This window comes from Fukomys damarensis, unplaced genomic scaffold, assembly GCF_012274545.1.
Source record: "Fukomys damarensis isolate Sample0158 unplaced genomic scaffold, DMR_v1.0_HiC HiC_scaffold_5, whole genome shotgun sequence".
NCBI lineage: Eukaryota > Metazoa > Chordata > Mammalia > Rodentia > Bathyergidae > Fukomys > Fukomys damarensis.
The window spans coordinates 63,535,564-63,549,833 of NW_022900917.1; the positions used below are offsets into that span (position 1 = coordinate 63,535,564).

At 49.6% G+C, this 14,270-nt stretch overlaps 1 protein-coding gene and 1 pseudogene across 15 annotated transcripts in view; both read right to left on the bottom strand.

The window, feature by feature from the left end:
- The window catches only part of Slc25a18 (solute carrier family 25 member 18), a 22,522-nt gene extending 8,301 nt beyond the window's left edge, over positions 1-14,221 (bottom strand). For 2 of the 15 annotated variants that reach the window (XM_033760762.1, XM_019208370.2), the window contains exons 1-6: positions 13,902-14,221; positions 9,062-9,210; positions 5,166-5,239; positions 4,620-4,789; positions 4,191-4,242; positions 3,674-3,805 (exon numbers count right to left, since the gene is read on the bottom strand). The gene's annotated coding sequence lies outside the window, so the exon portion shown is untranslated. The other 13 variants (XM_033760755.1, XM_033760760.1, XM_033760754.1 and 10 more) reach the window with 13 other exon arrangements.
- Positions 6,787-7,723, bottom strand: LOC104866542 (annotated as a pseudogene).
- Positions 14,222-14,270: the final 49 nt, after the last annotated feature.

Below are 14,270 nucleotides of genomic sequence, written 5' to 3' on the forward strand. Positions count from 1 at the left end.
CCCTCAAAAGCAAGGACCCGACTTTAACCCCCAAAAAAAAAAAAAAAAAAAAAAAAAGTACCGGTGAGCTGAAGGCCCAGTGAGGAGGTCAGTAAGGAAGACCAAGCCATAGCGGTGATGGGCAGGGGCCATCTTTTGTGATACTGAGGGGCTCATGCACATGAAGCAATTGCCCCACCACTGTGCTACATCCCAGCCCTTTTTAAATTTTATTCTGAGATGGGGTCTCACTAAGGTTTTAAGCCTGGCCTCAGAATTTCAATCCTCCTGCCTCAGCCTCCCAAGTAGCTGGGATTGCAGGTGTGCACCCCACTTGGCTAGCACCTGACTTTTATACTGAATGAAGAGAGAAGCAACTGAGTTTTGAGCAGAAGTATGACCTGCTGGGAAAGCAGACTGCAGTCCGAGAAGCTACTGCAGTGACAGAGAAGAGGTGGCAGGGCTTCCCAGGGAGTGGGGCAGGAGGATTTGAACTCAGGATATGTGTGGAAGGCAGGGCACTTTGGCCTCCCTGATGGGCCAGATGAGAGGGAAAAGGAGATCAGGTGCTGTGGAAGCTTTTGGTGGGAACAGCTGGAAGAATGGGTTTGTAACACGGAATGTGGGTCTGCTGGCCAAACAAAGGAAGGACACTTGCAGAGGAGGATCCAGAAAAGGGAAACAAGTGTATCAGAGGAGAAATAGGCAGCGCATAAAACTCAGGCCTAAAGTCTTACCTAGCATGCTCAAGGCCCTAGTTTCAATCACCCCCACCCCCCAAAAAGAGAGGGAGACATTAATCCTGCTTCCAGGACATTCCAGAGTCTGCATCCCCGCCCCACACTGAGGCTGGAATCCAGGGCCCGCGCAGGCTGGGTGAGCACTGATGCTGGGCTACACCAGCTCCGCCGCTTTCCTGACCTGAGTCCGGGACTGTCTTCACTGCGTATCTCGTGAGAATGCCTTTCTGATATTTTCAGTCAAGACTCTGATCCCCCAAATTGGCATTAGGAGAATTCATAGTACAGCCCCAAAGTCTGGAGTGATCTCAGAGGGAGGAGGGCGTAGGCTGGAGAGCCACTGCCAGTCTCTCGAAGCTGGAACTGTGTGCCTCCAAAAGCTGGAGCTTTGGGACAGAGCTGGTCACAAAAGGTGAAGGAATCAGTGTCTCCCTGTTCTCTGAGACATTCAGGAAGTTGTTGGGGGAGGAAGACACACTGCACTTCCTGGTGGCTGCTTTAAACCTTGACAGGAGGGCCAGGGGTGGAGCTCAGGGGTAAAGACCTTGGCTGTCCTGTGTGAGACTTCATTCTCTCCCCAGCACTGCAGGAGAAAAAAAAAGGAATGAACCCTTTCTATCGGAAGTCAGAGTGAAATAAATGAGAACACTGCAGCTGCTCTTGCAGATTTCCTGAACGTATAAATGTACGTATGTGTTTTTGAGACAGGGTCTTGCTATGGTTTTCAGTCCAGCTTTGAACTCTTGGTAAGACTCCTGCCTCAGCCTGCCGAGTACTGAGATTACAGATGTTTATTTTCTGAGAAAAATTTCTATGTTAGAATGTATGGTTTCCTGGGGATGGTTAAGAGAAGCCTGAAAACACAGGGATGCTCCAGTCCCAGGCCCGCTTCACAGCACCTCCAACTATCAGGAGGGTTTGGTGGCCGGGGTGTGTACGGCTGAGAGCCCTCAGCCTCAGCCACCTGAGTCTATAGCAAGCCACTTGGAAACCCCACTCCCGGAAGTTCCCATTAGCAAATTTAGGTGTGCAAAGACCAGGAGTTGAGAGGGCTTCTGCACCAGTTAAGGAATTATTATTAGTGAGTAGTCAGCAGGAAGAAAACTGATTGCCAGCCCCAGGTTTTGTTTGGTTTGGTTTTTTGAGACAGGATCTAACTATGTAGCCCAGGCTGGCCTTAAACTCATGATCCCTTTGCCTCTGACTCCTGAGTAGCTGGGATTACAGGCATGTGCCGCTACACCCAGCTCAGCCCCAATTTTTTGTTTGTTTTGTTTTTTTTGAGACAGGGTCTCTTTACATAGTTGAGACTAACCTGGAACTCACTATGTAGACCAGGCTGGTCTTGAACTCACTTTGATCCTCCTGCCTCAGCTCCCCCCCTCCCCCGAGTGCTGGGATTACAGGCATGCGCCACCACGCCCGGCAGCCCCAATTTTTATTGGATATTTTGTTTATTTATTTTGCCTTTGTCCTGAGCTACATCTCCAGCCCTATAAATGCTGGAATTACAGTTGTGTACCTCATGCTTAGCTTCAGCGGTACTTTTATTTATTTATTTATTTATTGAGACAGGGTCTCATTATGTAGCCGAGACTGACCTAAAACTCATTATGTAGCCCAGGCTGGTCTCGAAATCACAACGATCCTCCTGCCTCAGCCTACTGAGTGCTGGGATTATAGTCAGCGGTACTTTTACAGGAGTCAAGTTTTCTGGTAAATCCCAAGCTCAACAACAGGGTCCAAGATGGCTGTCCCTAAGGCAATCTGTGGTCCTGAATGTTAGTCATTCCATGAACTACCCCTCAAATGCCTACAGAGTGCCAGATGTAGGCCAGGCAGCAAGGATGCAGCTGGGGACAAAAAGATCACTCTTCAGAGAACTGAAATTCTACTGGGTCCAACCCTGATAGGAATGGACATCTACAGTGATACAGGGCAGGGGCTGGGGATTTAGTTCAGTGGTGCTGCTGCCTGCCTCACAGTGTAAGGTCCTGAGTTTGATCTCCGGTACAAAAACAAATAAAAAAAAAAAAAACAATACAGTGATACTAGGCTTTGGGTGCCACTTAGTGTGAGAGCACTTGCCTAGCATGGTTTCCTCCCCAGCACTACAAATAAAATAAAATAAGCTGGGTGTGGTGACACACGCTTGTGATCCCAGCACTCAGGAGGCTGAGGCAAGGGGACTGCAAGTTTGAAGCCAGCGTGGGCTACACAGTGAGACACTGTCTCAACGAACAAACAAAAATATAAAATTAAAACATCCTTCCTCAGAGAATCCCTCATCAAGTTTCTCTCACTGTCGGCCCTGAAGGTCCTGGGGAAGGGAAATTCTTCCAGCAAACAGGACCTGAGGTAGTCACACCGCCTGACTGAAGAGCTCGCTATGGGCCACTGGACTTGTGAACTCTGGATTCTTGGACTCAGATGTGCATCACCCCCTTGAAAGTGTTGGCCAGGTGGACAGTATTTCCCCAGTCTTCTTTACTGAATGGAATTTGGGAGTACTGGGATAATACATTAATAATTGAAAGACTGGGAGTCACAATCTGGAACTCTTTGGGGTTTTTTGTTTTTTGTTTTTTTGTTTTGAGACCCGGTCTCATCATGTAGTTCAGGCTGGCCTTGAACTCACTATGTAGCCCAGGCTGGCCTCAAACTTGAAGCAATTCTCCTGCCTCAGCCTCCCAAGTGCTGTGATTACAGGCATGCGCCACCACGCCTGGCTTGCATCTGGAACTCTTTGGAACCATAGTGGAAAAGGATCAGCAAAAAAAAAAATAACCCGAGGGCTGGGGGTGTGGCTCGGTGGCAGACTGCTTGCCTGGCACGTTCCAGGTCCTGGTCTCGATGCACAGCACCCCCAAAACTACCCGGCAAATGGGGGCTCCACAGCATTCTCTCCATACGGATTTGGTCACGGCACTGAGGAAACAAGCGTGTTTACTAACCTGAGAGAGCAGAGCCACACGAGGAGGAAGAGTCAGGGACCTTGGGAAGCAGTCTGCTTGCCTGTCCGTACCATCGGAAGGGGGTGACCTGAGAGAACCCCGGAAGGCCCCTGGGATCACCAACCCAGCCAGCTGCAATGGGAATCACCACAGTCCTGAGATGCAAGCCATTCCCAGGCTAAGGTCAGTTAACGACAGGCACTGACTTGAGCCCATTACTTGATTCCCATCCATAGGGACTGAAGGAGGCAGCATAGATAAAGCTGCTTTGGAGGGGGGCTTGCCACATGGCTTAGGAAACAGACGACCTGTGCTAAGTGACAACTGCAGCAGACTCGGGGCTAGAGGCCCTGACAGGGCCACTGCATTCCTGACCTTACCACTAAAACAATGCACTTTCCACTGTCCTTCTGAGAACAAACTGTCCTGAGCTAGACTTGTTAACCAAAGTATCCTTTATTAACAAACACTTAAAAAAACAAAAACAAAAACAAAAACCCTCAGGCTGGGGATTTACCTCAGTGGTTCTGCCGCCTGCCTCAGAAAGCACAAGGTCCCAAGTTTGATCCCTGGTACAAAAAAACAAAACAAATCAAAACAAATCTCATTTCTAGGAACTGTGACATGTACCTGTGGGCCTAGCTACTTGGAAGGCTGAGGCAGGACTGCCTGAGCTCAGGAGCTGGAGACCAGCCTGGGCAACATAGCAAACACCTTGTCTCAGTTGGGCATGATAGTGCATGCTATAATCCCAGCACTCTGGGAGGCTGAGGCAGACAGATTACAAGTTCAAGCCTAGCCTGGGAAATTTAGTGAGATTCTGTCTAAAAATAAAAAAAGGCTAGGGGTGTAGTTCATTGCAAAGGCCCTGGGTTCAATCCTCAGCCCCACAGAAAAGAAACAAAACCAAACAGAAGCTCTCCACATCTGGTGTGGTGGTGCATACCTGAAATCCTAGCTCTCCAGAGACTAAGACAGAAGGATGAGGAGTTTAAGGCCAGCCGGGACTACACAGGGAGATCCTGCTCCCCGACCCCCAAGTAGCTGACTGGCTCAGCCAGTGCTGTAAGGTTCTGAGATGTGCAAGGTCACTGTGGGCTGCCCTGGAGAAGGGACCTGGAGGAGGAGGGGAAGGAAGAAAGGCAGTGGGCCTGAGAGCAAAGGCAGTGTGTTTAGGCCCTGTGAGGTCCGGGTTATGCACGGTGGAGGACGGGCTGATGGTACTGCGGAGTTGGGTCAGGCCACACATAGAGATCTGCGTCTGCAAGCACAGCACAGCTCCCCAAAGCGACACTCCGAGCCTGCAGCCAGTGAGAAGACACTGGACACTTTGAGGGAAGGAATAAACACCCTAATTCTGGAAGAATGGGCCAGGGAAGAAAGGGGTGGAGAGGCCACTGAGAGGACAGGTGGGACAGGTGGAGTGGGAGGGAGGGGCTAGGGTGGTGGAGGGGGCAGAAAAGGGTCAGCAGGGAGGAAGCTGGGAGCGCACCTCCTGAAGGAGCAGCCTGGCCTGGCTGCTGAGTGGGGTCCAGGGAGGAGAAGAGCCGTGGAAGGATCTGGAACCTGGCCAGAGAGACAGGACAGGAAGATGAGTCAGGAAAGGAGGTTCCATTGCAGAGACAGAGCCCTGGCTTGGCAGGAACAGGGGTGCCCCTGGAAGCTGGGGAGGAGGCTAGGGAGGAGCCCCTTGGCTCAGCAGGCCGGCCCTGTGGCTCTCGAAACCTCTAGCCCTCTGCTCCTCCTCCACCATGGCAGACTCCGGGTGAACAAGAGGGTGGCCACGAGGGCCGTGCCGGGGCCCAGAGAAAGTGGGTGGGACTTAGTGGGGCCGGGACAAAGGCAGCATCAGCGGCTGCCCAGGCCCCCTGTCTCCACCTCAGAAAAGTTCACCTGTGATCATGTCTGCCCCACTAGAGAGAGCTAGTTACCATGCTGCATGGGAGAATTATATTTTTTGTGGTACTGGGGATCGAACTCGGGATAGGCAGGTGGGAGAACCACTGAGCTAAATCCCCGGCCCACCCTTTTTGTTTTTGTTTTGTTTTGGGTTTTGGTTTTTTAGAGACAGGGTCTCACTATGTAGTTGAGACTGTCTTGGAACTCACTATGTAGCCTAGGCAGGTCTCGAACTCACAGCAATTCCCCTGCCTCAGCCTCCTGAGTGCTGGGATTACAGGTGTGCGCTACCACACCTGGTTTGTTTTTTTTTCTTCCCAGACTAGCCTCAAAATTTTTGATCTTCCTGCCTCAGCCTCCTCAGTAAAGTCTATTGAGCTGGGAAGCACAGGTGCTTAAGTAATAGAAAAAGATTAGAAAGTTCAGGAAACAGAAAATTGTAGAGTGACTCCTAACATACAATTCCTCAGAATCATGTCTTGAGTGGGGCCATGAAACACACTATTTGGAGAAATGTCCCCAGCTGGTGAGCGCAGGGCCCACGGAGGCCGAAATGTCCCCAAGTCCTGCTGGCTGCAGTGCCATCCCGTGCCCTTGATGCCTGTGACACTCAGGCTCTCTCTCGGGGGGAACCCCTTCCAGAGTTTCAGTTCCCCCAGCCTGACTGAGCCCTGCGCGGCCATGCCTTCTGCTCTGTGTCCACCCTCTTCCCGTTCACATCCTCTGTGACCCCAGAGACCCCACCCATCAGTATCACTGCCTCTCCCTCAGGGGAATGCCTCTTGAGGGCGTGGGGCTTGGTCTGGTCTGTGTCCAGTCTGGACAATGAGTAAATGCGGATATTCTTAGGACAACTTGATTTCCCCACCCATTTCTTTCTTCTGTTCTGGGCATGGAACCCAGGCCCTCGAAACATGCTAGGCAAGAACTCTGCCACTGAGCTGCACTGTGATTCAGTTTATGTTTAGGGATCTATTAGTTAACATTGTGGGCTTACGCTTTATCTTTTTCTTTCTTTCTTTTTTTTTTTTTAAGATTATATCCAATGCAGAATGTTTAATGAAGCTGAGTCACAGCTCTTAATTCTCAAAACAATATTATAAACCAGGCGTGGTGGCGCACGCCTGTAATCCCTGCACTTGGGAGGCTGAGACAGGAGGATCCCTGTGAGTTCGAGACCAGCCTGAGCTACATAGTGAGTTCCAGGTCAGTCTCAATTACATAGTGAGACCCTGTCTCAAAAAAAAACAACGAAACAATATTATAACTCACAGTCAAATATGTATTCATTGGCCATATATATTCGTTGGAATATAAGAGCTGCCAATGCCAAAGTCAGGATGACAATCAGTATAGCTGATCCACCATGATCATGTGGTTGTCTCTGGGCTGCTGGCCCTGTATTACATCTGGTGACATCGACGAGCTTCTCTGACACTGCCACTGGGCCCAGCATTGTCGAGGGCTGCAGGTTGGGTAGGTTGTTGAAAGGATGCTCCTGAGGGATTCTGGACTCCATCCAAAGCGCTGGCCATAGCACCCTGACATGTTGTAGGTATGTTATCTGGTAAATCGTTTAGTTAAAAAGAACGGTTTAACTCTGACTCTGCAACGGTCTCTTCAGATGAACTGACTCCTGCCTTAAAACTGATTTGTCTTGCGAGTTCCCTGGCTTCTTGGTCAGCCTGGCTTGAGTCGCTTCCCGATTTTAAAGGCAACAGCACATTCTTCATGGCAGAGCCACAGCCTGCACAGCAGAGATCCTGTGATTTTTTGACAAGCGCTCTTTTCTCGGGTGTATAATCGAGAGAACCTATGGCTCCCTCTCCTTTTGTTGCCATAAACCCACTGACGGCTAGTAACGCTGTCCTTATACTCCGTGAAGGCTGCCCAGTTTCAGGAATGATGTCCTGAGATGCTCGAACAGATTTTCTTGCCCACTTCAAATCGTCCATTAGCTGTTAGGAGAATAACGCTTGGTGGTTTCATGGGATACCCCGGTGGCAGTACTATTGGTCATGGTAAACTCCTCCATCGAAATCAATCTGGGGGTCCTCTCACTGTGAAGTGCCACTCAGAAAGGTTCTCCTCAGGGCCGGGGATTTGGTTCAGTGATTCCACCACCTGCCTCGCAAGTGCACGGTCCCGAGTTTAAACCATACCAAAAAAACAACCAGCCGGGATCTTCAGGTTGTAGTGGTTCTCCGAGGCGGGGCCCTAGACTGGCCCCAGGCCAACTGTGCCTTCTCCAGACCTCAGGCAGGAGGCGTGGTGTCAGTGGTGGGGTGCCACCTCCTCAGGGCTCCCGGCTGCCCTGAGGGCCCAGTGGGCGAGCGCTGTGGAACTGGGCACCCGGGCTGCAGGTCAGTGTCATTCTAAGCTTCATCTTTTTAAAAAGTCTATTTTTGTTTTCTTTTCTTTTTTAAGACAGGGTCTGGTCTGGCTACGCAGTTCAGGCTGGCCTTGAACTCGCCATGTAACCACACATAGGCACACACTACCCTAAGTGTCTTCCCCAGCAGCCCTGCTCAGCCACCCCAGCACCATCCAGCAGCGGAGCTCAGACTCAGGCTGCTCCCTGCTCAGCCAGGCTGCTCCCTGCTCAGCCAGGCTGCTCATGTCTCCCTAGGGGTAGGGTCTGTGGGGGCAGATTTGAGCTGTGAGCCACCCTTGCTTCCTTGCAAATGTCTTGCTGCCTTACCAGGGTGCTCAGGACAGGTTCTACTCCCTCCCTGCACCACTGCCCAGAAGACATCACAGGCTAGCACCTAAGCCTTGCACATACTGTCCCTTTCGCCCAGGACACTCTTTTCCCATCAGACCTTTCATGAATTACAGATTGTTCCTTAGGCTTTGGCTTGGATGTCACTTCCTCCTACAAGCCTATCTGAAGTCCTCAGATCTTGGCCTAGAGGCTTCTGACCACACACTGACTGTGGCGTGTTGCAGTAACCTAGGTCCCATCCACATGAGACATTATTAAGTCTTAGGGCTACACCTTGAGGCTTTAGTATAGAGAGGTGGCCAACAAATATTGTTCAATCAGTGAACCAGGGGGGTAACGATCACCTATGACTTGGCAGTCTTGGCGTAGGGCAGTCAGTGTTCTCTTTAGCTGTCCCCGTTTCTTCACACTGTGAGGAGCTGTGCAGGGGGGTGTCTAAGGGATGACACCTGTGACCCAGGTTGTCTCATCCTGGGCTAGCAGAGCGAGACCTCTCTCAGGGAGGAGCCCCTCATGCTGGCAGCCAGGAGCCACTCTGGATTCATTGGCACAGATGTCACCTCCTTCCTGGCCTGGAGGTCACCTAGAATGCCCCAGAGTCAGGGAGCAGCTATGTCTTCCTGCCCCTTCTGGCTCTAGGCAGCGGGAGACATGGGAAGCCCTTTCCCATTGCCTGCTCTTTCCTTTCTCCAACTCCAACTGTTTATTTGCCAGGAATCTTTTACCAACTCCGAGCTTGATGTACAGACAAGACCAGTACTCACCTGCTTTTAGGAAGAAACTTCTGCTTTTTCTGGAACCCAAGTCAGAGGCCAGGTTACAGCACCACGAGGAAGAGCAGGTTCACGACACTGGGCAGGTGGAGCTGGTTCATCCTTGGTAATTACTCAGCCCTTCTCCTCCCTTACTGCACCTTCAAACAGGCTGTGTTGAATCAAATCTCAAAGAACCTCCCACACCATTAAACCCAAGCAAGCTCCCAGGCCACGAGCCCATGGCTGTTTAACTTGCTTGCTAGTATGACTTTGAAAGCTCAGGCTCAAGTGATTTGGTCAAGGCAGTGTAGGGGCTGAAGGGAGACTCTCCACCCACTCAGAGACCTGGAACCAGGGAAGTGGACGAACAAACGGAAATCAATGCAGTGGAAACACTTTTACAAAACACTTGATTCCTGAGCTCTTTTTGGTGCCTGGGTCTCATGCATTTCTTTCCCCCAGTGCTGGGGGCAGAACCCAGGGCCTGCACACACTAGACAAGCCCTCCACCAAGCCACACCTTGGGCCTGCACAAATTTTAAATTGCAGCTAATGGACATCGCAATGACTGCTAAGTGCTGCCTGCAGGGAAACAGGTTTTATGTATTCAGCAGGGCACAGCTGTGGGAGGGCTGCATGTTGTTTATCACCCTGCCTCTCTCCAGATCGCTACTAGTGAGCTGCGAAATCAGTGCTGCAGGAGCTCAAGATTGGCCCAGGATTTCTTCCAGGGTGCAGAAGAAGCGTGGTTTCAGGGAGAAAGTGACAACTGCTTTGGGTTGGAAAGGTGAGACAAAAACGTCAGGGGAGTTGTAGGAGCAAGGGCAGAGGTAAAGATCCTCTAATCTGGGGCAAGGGATGAGGTAGTAGGGGAGAGTAACGCTGGCAAGTCACTTTGCCTCCAGGTGCAAGGCCAGAGATTTGGGAGCGATGGGGAACTGGCTCTGGACAGACATCAGAGTCAGAGCCAGGTCCAAATCGCAGCTCCTCAGTTACTGCCCATCCCCTTTTAGGCAAGTCACTCACTGTGGTGCTTTCTTCACATAAAGGACATGAGATACTAGGTTTATGATGAGGATTAGATGACTGCTTTTGAACTGGTGTGAACCCCGCTTTACTGCTTGCCAGCTGTGACCTAAGAGTTACCTTCTGAACCTGCTTGTCCATCTATAAAATGGGACTCAGCCTGGGCTGCAGGCCATGTGCTACAGTGCCAGGCATGTGAGAGGTGGCCACTATGTGGACGTTTTCTTCTTCCTCTGGTGGGCAGTGGGAAGCTGGCTCGGAACGCCAGTGAACATGACCTAAGGCCTGTGGGTGGTTAAGACAGGGAGAGGGCAGTAATTTAGGCAGGAGGTAACGTGTGAGCCTGTACATAGGGGAAGAGCTACAGATGGCTCATGGCTCCAGGGAGGAACTGTTGAGCTCGGCAGACCACACACACTGGGTACAACAGCAGGAAGACACTCACCAACCCATCTCCGACATCAGGAGTGTGTTAGGAGAGGGCAGGAGAAGTGTGGCTGTTGACCTGAGTTTAAAGTGGCAGCTGCAAAAGAGGGGATGAAAATATGCCCCAGAAAGGGCGGTGCCTTTTCACACCCATCAAGATGGTGACTATGAGGGGCCAGGATTTAACTCAGTTCAGTGGTGCTGCACCTGCCTGGCAAGTGCAACGTCCTGAGTGTGATCCTCAGTACCAGAAAAAGGGAAAGAAATAGATAAGCTTTTTACATGCAACCGAATATTACTCAGCCTTAAAAAGGAAGGGAATTCTGTCCTAGGCTATGACATGGATGAACAAGGACACTGTGCTAGACACAAAGGACAAATACTATGATTCCACTTACATGGAAGCACACAAAATGGTCCAATTCAGAGGCCATGAAACAGAAAGTGAAACGGGAAAATGAATCAGTTTTAAATGGGTATAATTTCACCCGGGGAGGAGGAAAAAGTTCTGGAGATGGATATGGTGATGGTTGCACAAGATGAGGGTACTAAATGTTTCTGAAATGTAAACTTAGAATGGATAAAATGGAAATTTTGTTGTTCTGGGGATTGAACTCGGGACCTTGTGCTTGGGAGGCCGGTGTGGTGCCACTGAGGTATAGCCCCAGCCCTAAAATGGGAAATTTTATATTTGCATAGTTTACCACCATAGTAAAAGTGGACCGGAGGGCCAGGGATTTAGCTCAGTTGCACCACACCTGCCTCTTAGGTCCAAGGTTGTGAGTTCAATCCCCAGTACCAAAAAAAAAAAAAAAAAAAAAAAAAAAAAAGTGGGCTGGAGGTATAGCTACTGGTAGAGCTATCACTTGTACTAGCCACATACAAAATAAAATAAATACTAGGAGGCAAGGTGAGGAATGAAGTGATCACATTTAAATCGAAACAGGTGGCATGGGAAGGAGACGGGAGGTTCATTATTAATACATTTTTTTTTCTTTTTTTGGTTCTGGGGATCAAACTCAGGACCTTGCACTTGCGAGGCAGGCAGCGGAACCACTGAGCTACATCCCCAGCCCAACTGGCAGCAAATTTTAAAAGGCAGAACAATTTAAAAAGGGTTAGGGCTGGGGATGTAGCTCAGTGGTTCCGCCACCTGCCTCGCAAGTGCAAGGTCCCAAGGTTGATCCATCAGTACAAAAAATAAAATAAAATATATAAAAAGGGTTGAGATTGGGAAGGGCATATTAAGAGCAGAATACAGTAAGTGGCCTGCCTCATAAACAGTGCAGCCTTTGTACTCTCAGGGTGGTCCTGTGAGAGCCATCTCTAGTGCCTGTCAGAATGCAAAGGCTCAGGTCCCTCTCTAGTTCCAGTCTCATCATACAAGATTGCCCGTGACAAGGCACACATTTGAGGTTCTGAGGCACCATTCTGGACAGTGGTTTACAACTCGACTGCACAAAATAATTTACCTGAAAAGCTTTAAAAAAATCTCAATGGCCCTGGTCCACTACCAATGAAAACCACGTATCTCAGGGCAGGGCACTAGGTGTCTGGTTGTTTTTTTTTGGTACCGGGGATTGAACATGGGTCCTTGTGCTTGCAAGGCAGGCCACTGAACCTCTGAGCTAAATCCCGGGCCCCTTTGGGTTGTTTTTTAAAGCCAGGACAACTCTTATCAAGCAGCCCAGATTGACAATTGCAGGTTAGGATGGCAAAGCCAAACATGAGCAAAGTTACTGACTGTACTGCACCGAAGCTGTGGAAGTTGGCACAGGAATAAGGACCAGGTTGTCAGGCAGCAGGCACAGGATGGTGGACCGTGCTAGCCGGCCCAGTGTGGATAGCCACTAAAAGAAGGCCTAATGTGAAATCTGACAGAGAGAAGTCGGAGGGCCTGTGTGGGGAAGGCAGCTGAGAGTGAGGTGTGGAGGCAGGATGGGGAAGGAGGAAACTTGCTCATTTTGCAGCCATTCTTGTGCTGTGCTCCTTCTCCGGGTATGGATCAGAGGGGCCTCCATTACCTTTACTCTGTGTTGACCAGCAGCACGGAGGTAAATGGCCTCACCCATCCAAGTGCTATCCATCAGCTTTCAATGAGATACTCAGCTCGGGGCTAAGGACTGAGCACAAACGCCAGACCATTCCCCAGGTTCTCAAACTATAGGGGGTCATTGGAACCACCAAAGGGCTTGTTACAACAGGTTCCTGGGCCTTATGTGTCTGAGGAACAGGTAGGAGGAGGGTGCCATAAGGCGCCTGGGGTGGGTAAGGCAGTGTTTTCTATGTAGTTTAGGCAGGCCTTGAACTATGTAGCCCCAGGTTGGCTTCAAACTTCCAATCTTCCTGCCTCAGCCTCCAGAATACTGGGATTACAGGTGTGTGCCACCTTGCCCACCTCAAGAATATGCATTTCTAAGAAGTTCCCAAGTGACGTTAATGCTGCAGGTCCAGGACTGCATTTTGACAATCACAATAGGTCATATGATCCAAGTGTTAACTAAGGGAGCTGCAGTCACAGGGACCTGTGTATCACTTGTACCACCATCAGTTCTCTGGTTCTGCAGATCTATGGCAAGATTCCAGGAGATGTTCCTTTGGTACTATACTGGATCTCATAATTACTGCTAGCTGAAATTCTGAACTGTCAGCAGCGTTTTAGGTTAAGTTAAAAACAATGGTAAGTACAAATGCTGCTGGAAGAAGCTGTGGAACAGCAGTCCCTAGGTGGACACTTCCTCTCTGGCTTATACAGTAAGCTCTGTCCAATTAAACTGATTAGAGGGAACAAAAAAATCATCCCTTAAGAGAATACTTTAAGCAGCGTACTCTTTCTAGCACTTTACTGTATCCACATTTTCTGCAGCTTGCATTTTTTCCCTCTCCATTATGAACTCTGAACAGAGGAAGCTGCTTTTGTATTCTTGTTAGCCAGGCAAAACGCCAGACATGCGGTGGGTATTTAGCAAGTACAGTCCATCCTTTGTACCCATGGTTTCTGCATCTATAGATTTAGCTGTCAACCAAAAATATTTGGAAAAAAAACAAGTTCCATTTGCACTGCGCATATACAGACATTTTTCTCCTACTAAATTTCTCTTATTAGTTTTTTTTTTGGCGGGGGGTACCGAGGATTGAACTCAGGACCTTGTGTTTGCAAGGCAGGTGCTGTGCCACTGAGCTAAATCCCTGGCCCTCTTATTAGTTTCTAACCAGCAGTTTAACTACTATAGCATTTACATTGTGTTAGGTATTATAAGTACTCTCGAGATTAAAGTACACAGGATGAGAATAGGTTATATGCAAATACTATGCCATTATATAAGCGACTTGAGCACCTGTGGATTGGGGGCACCTGGGACCAATCTCTAAGATACTGAGGGACAACTGTACTCACTGAAAGCTTGATTGAGAGTTAGTCAGTCTTCATCTTAGTTCCTGGTGCATTCTCAGGCCAGGCTTCACTTGAATCTTGTCTTTGCCTTCCCCCTGAAAACTCAAATTCCTTCTCAAAGCAAACTTCTGGACACAATCCAAGGAACTGGCTCCATTTCTTTCAAAAGATTTTGTCCAGCTTTAACAGGCCTGAATAGGGCAACTCATCCTGTTCATTTGCTGTCCCGAATGAGGTTCAAGTTCAGGATTCTAGGAGCAAGCTGTGGTTTTCCAAACCTGATGTGGCTTCCAGGGCACCTGCATTGCTATGCAAGTCATGGATGCAGAAGGGGGTGGGGTCCAGCACACAACAGCCAAATCTGGGCACTTT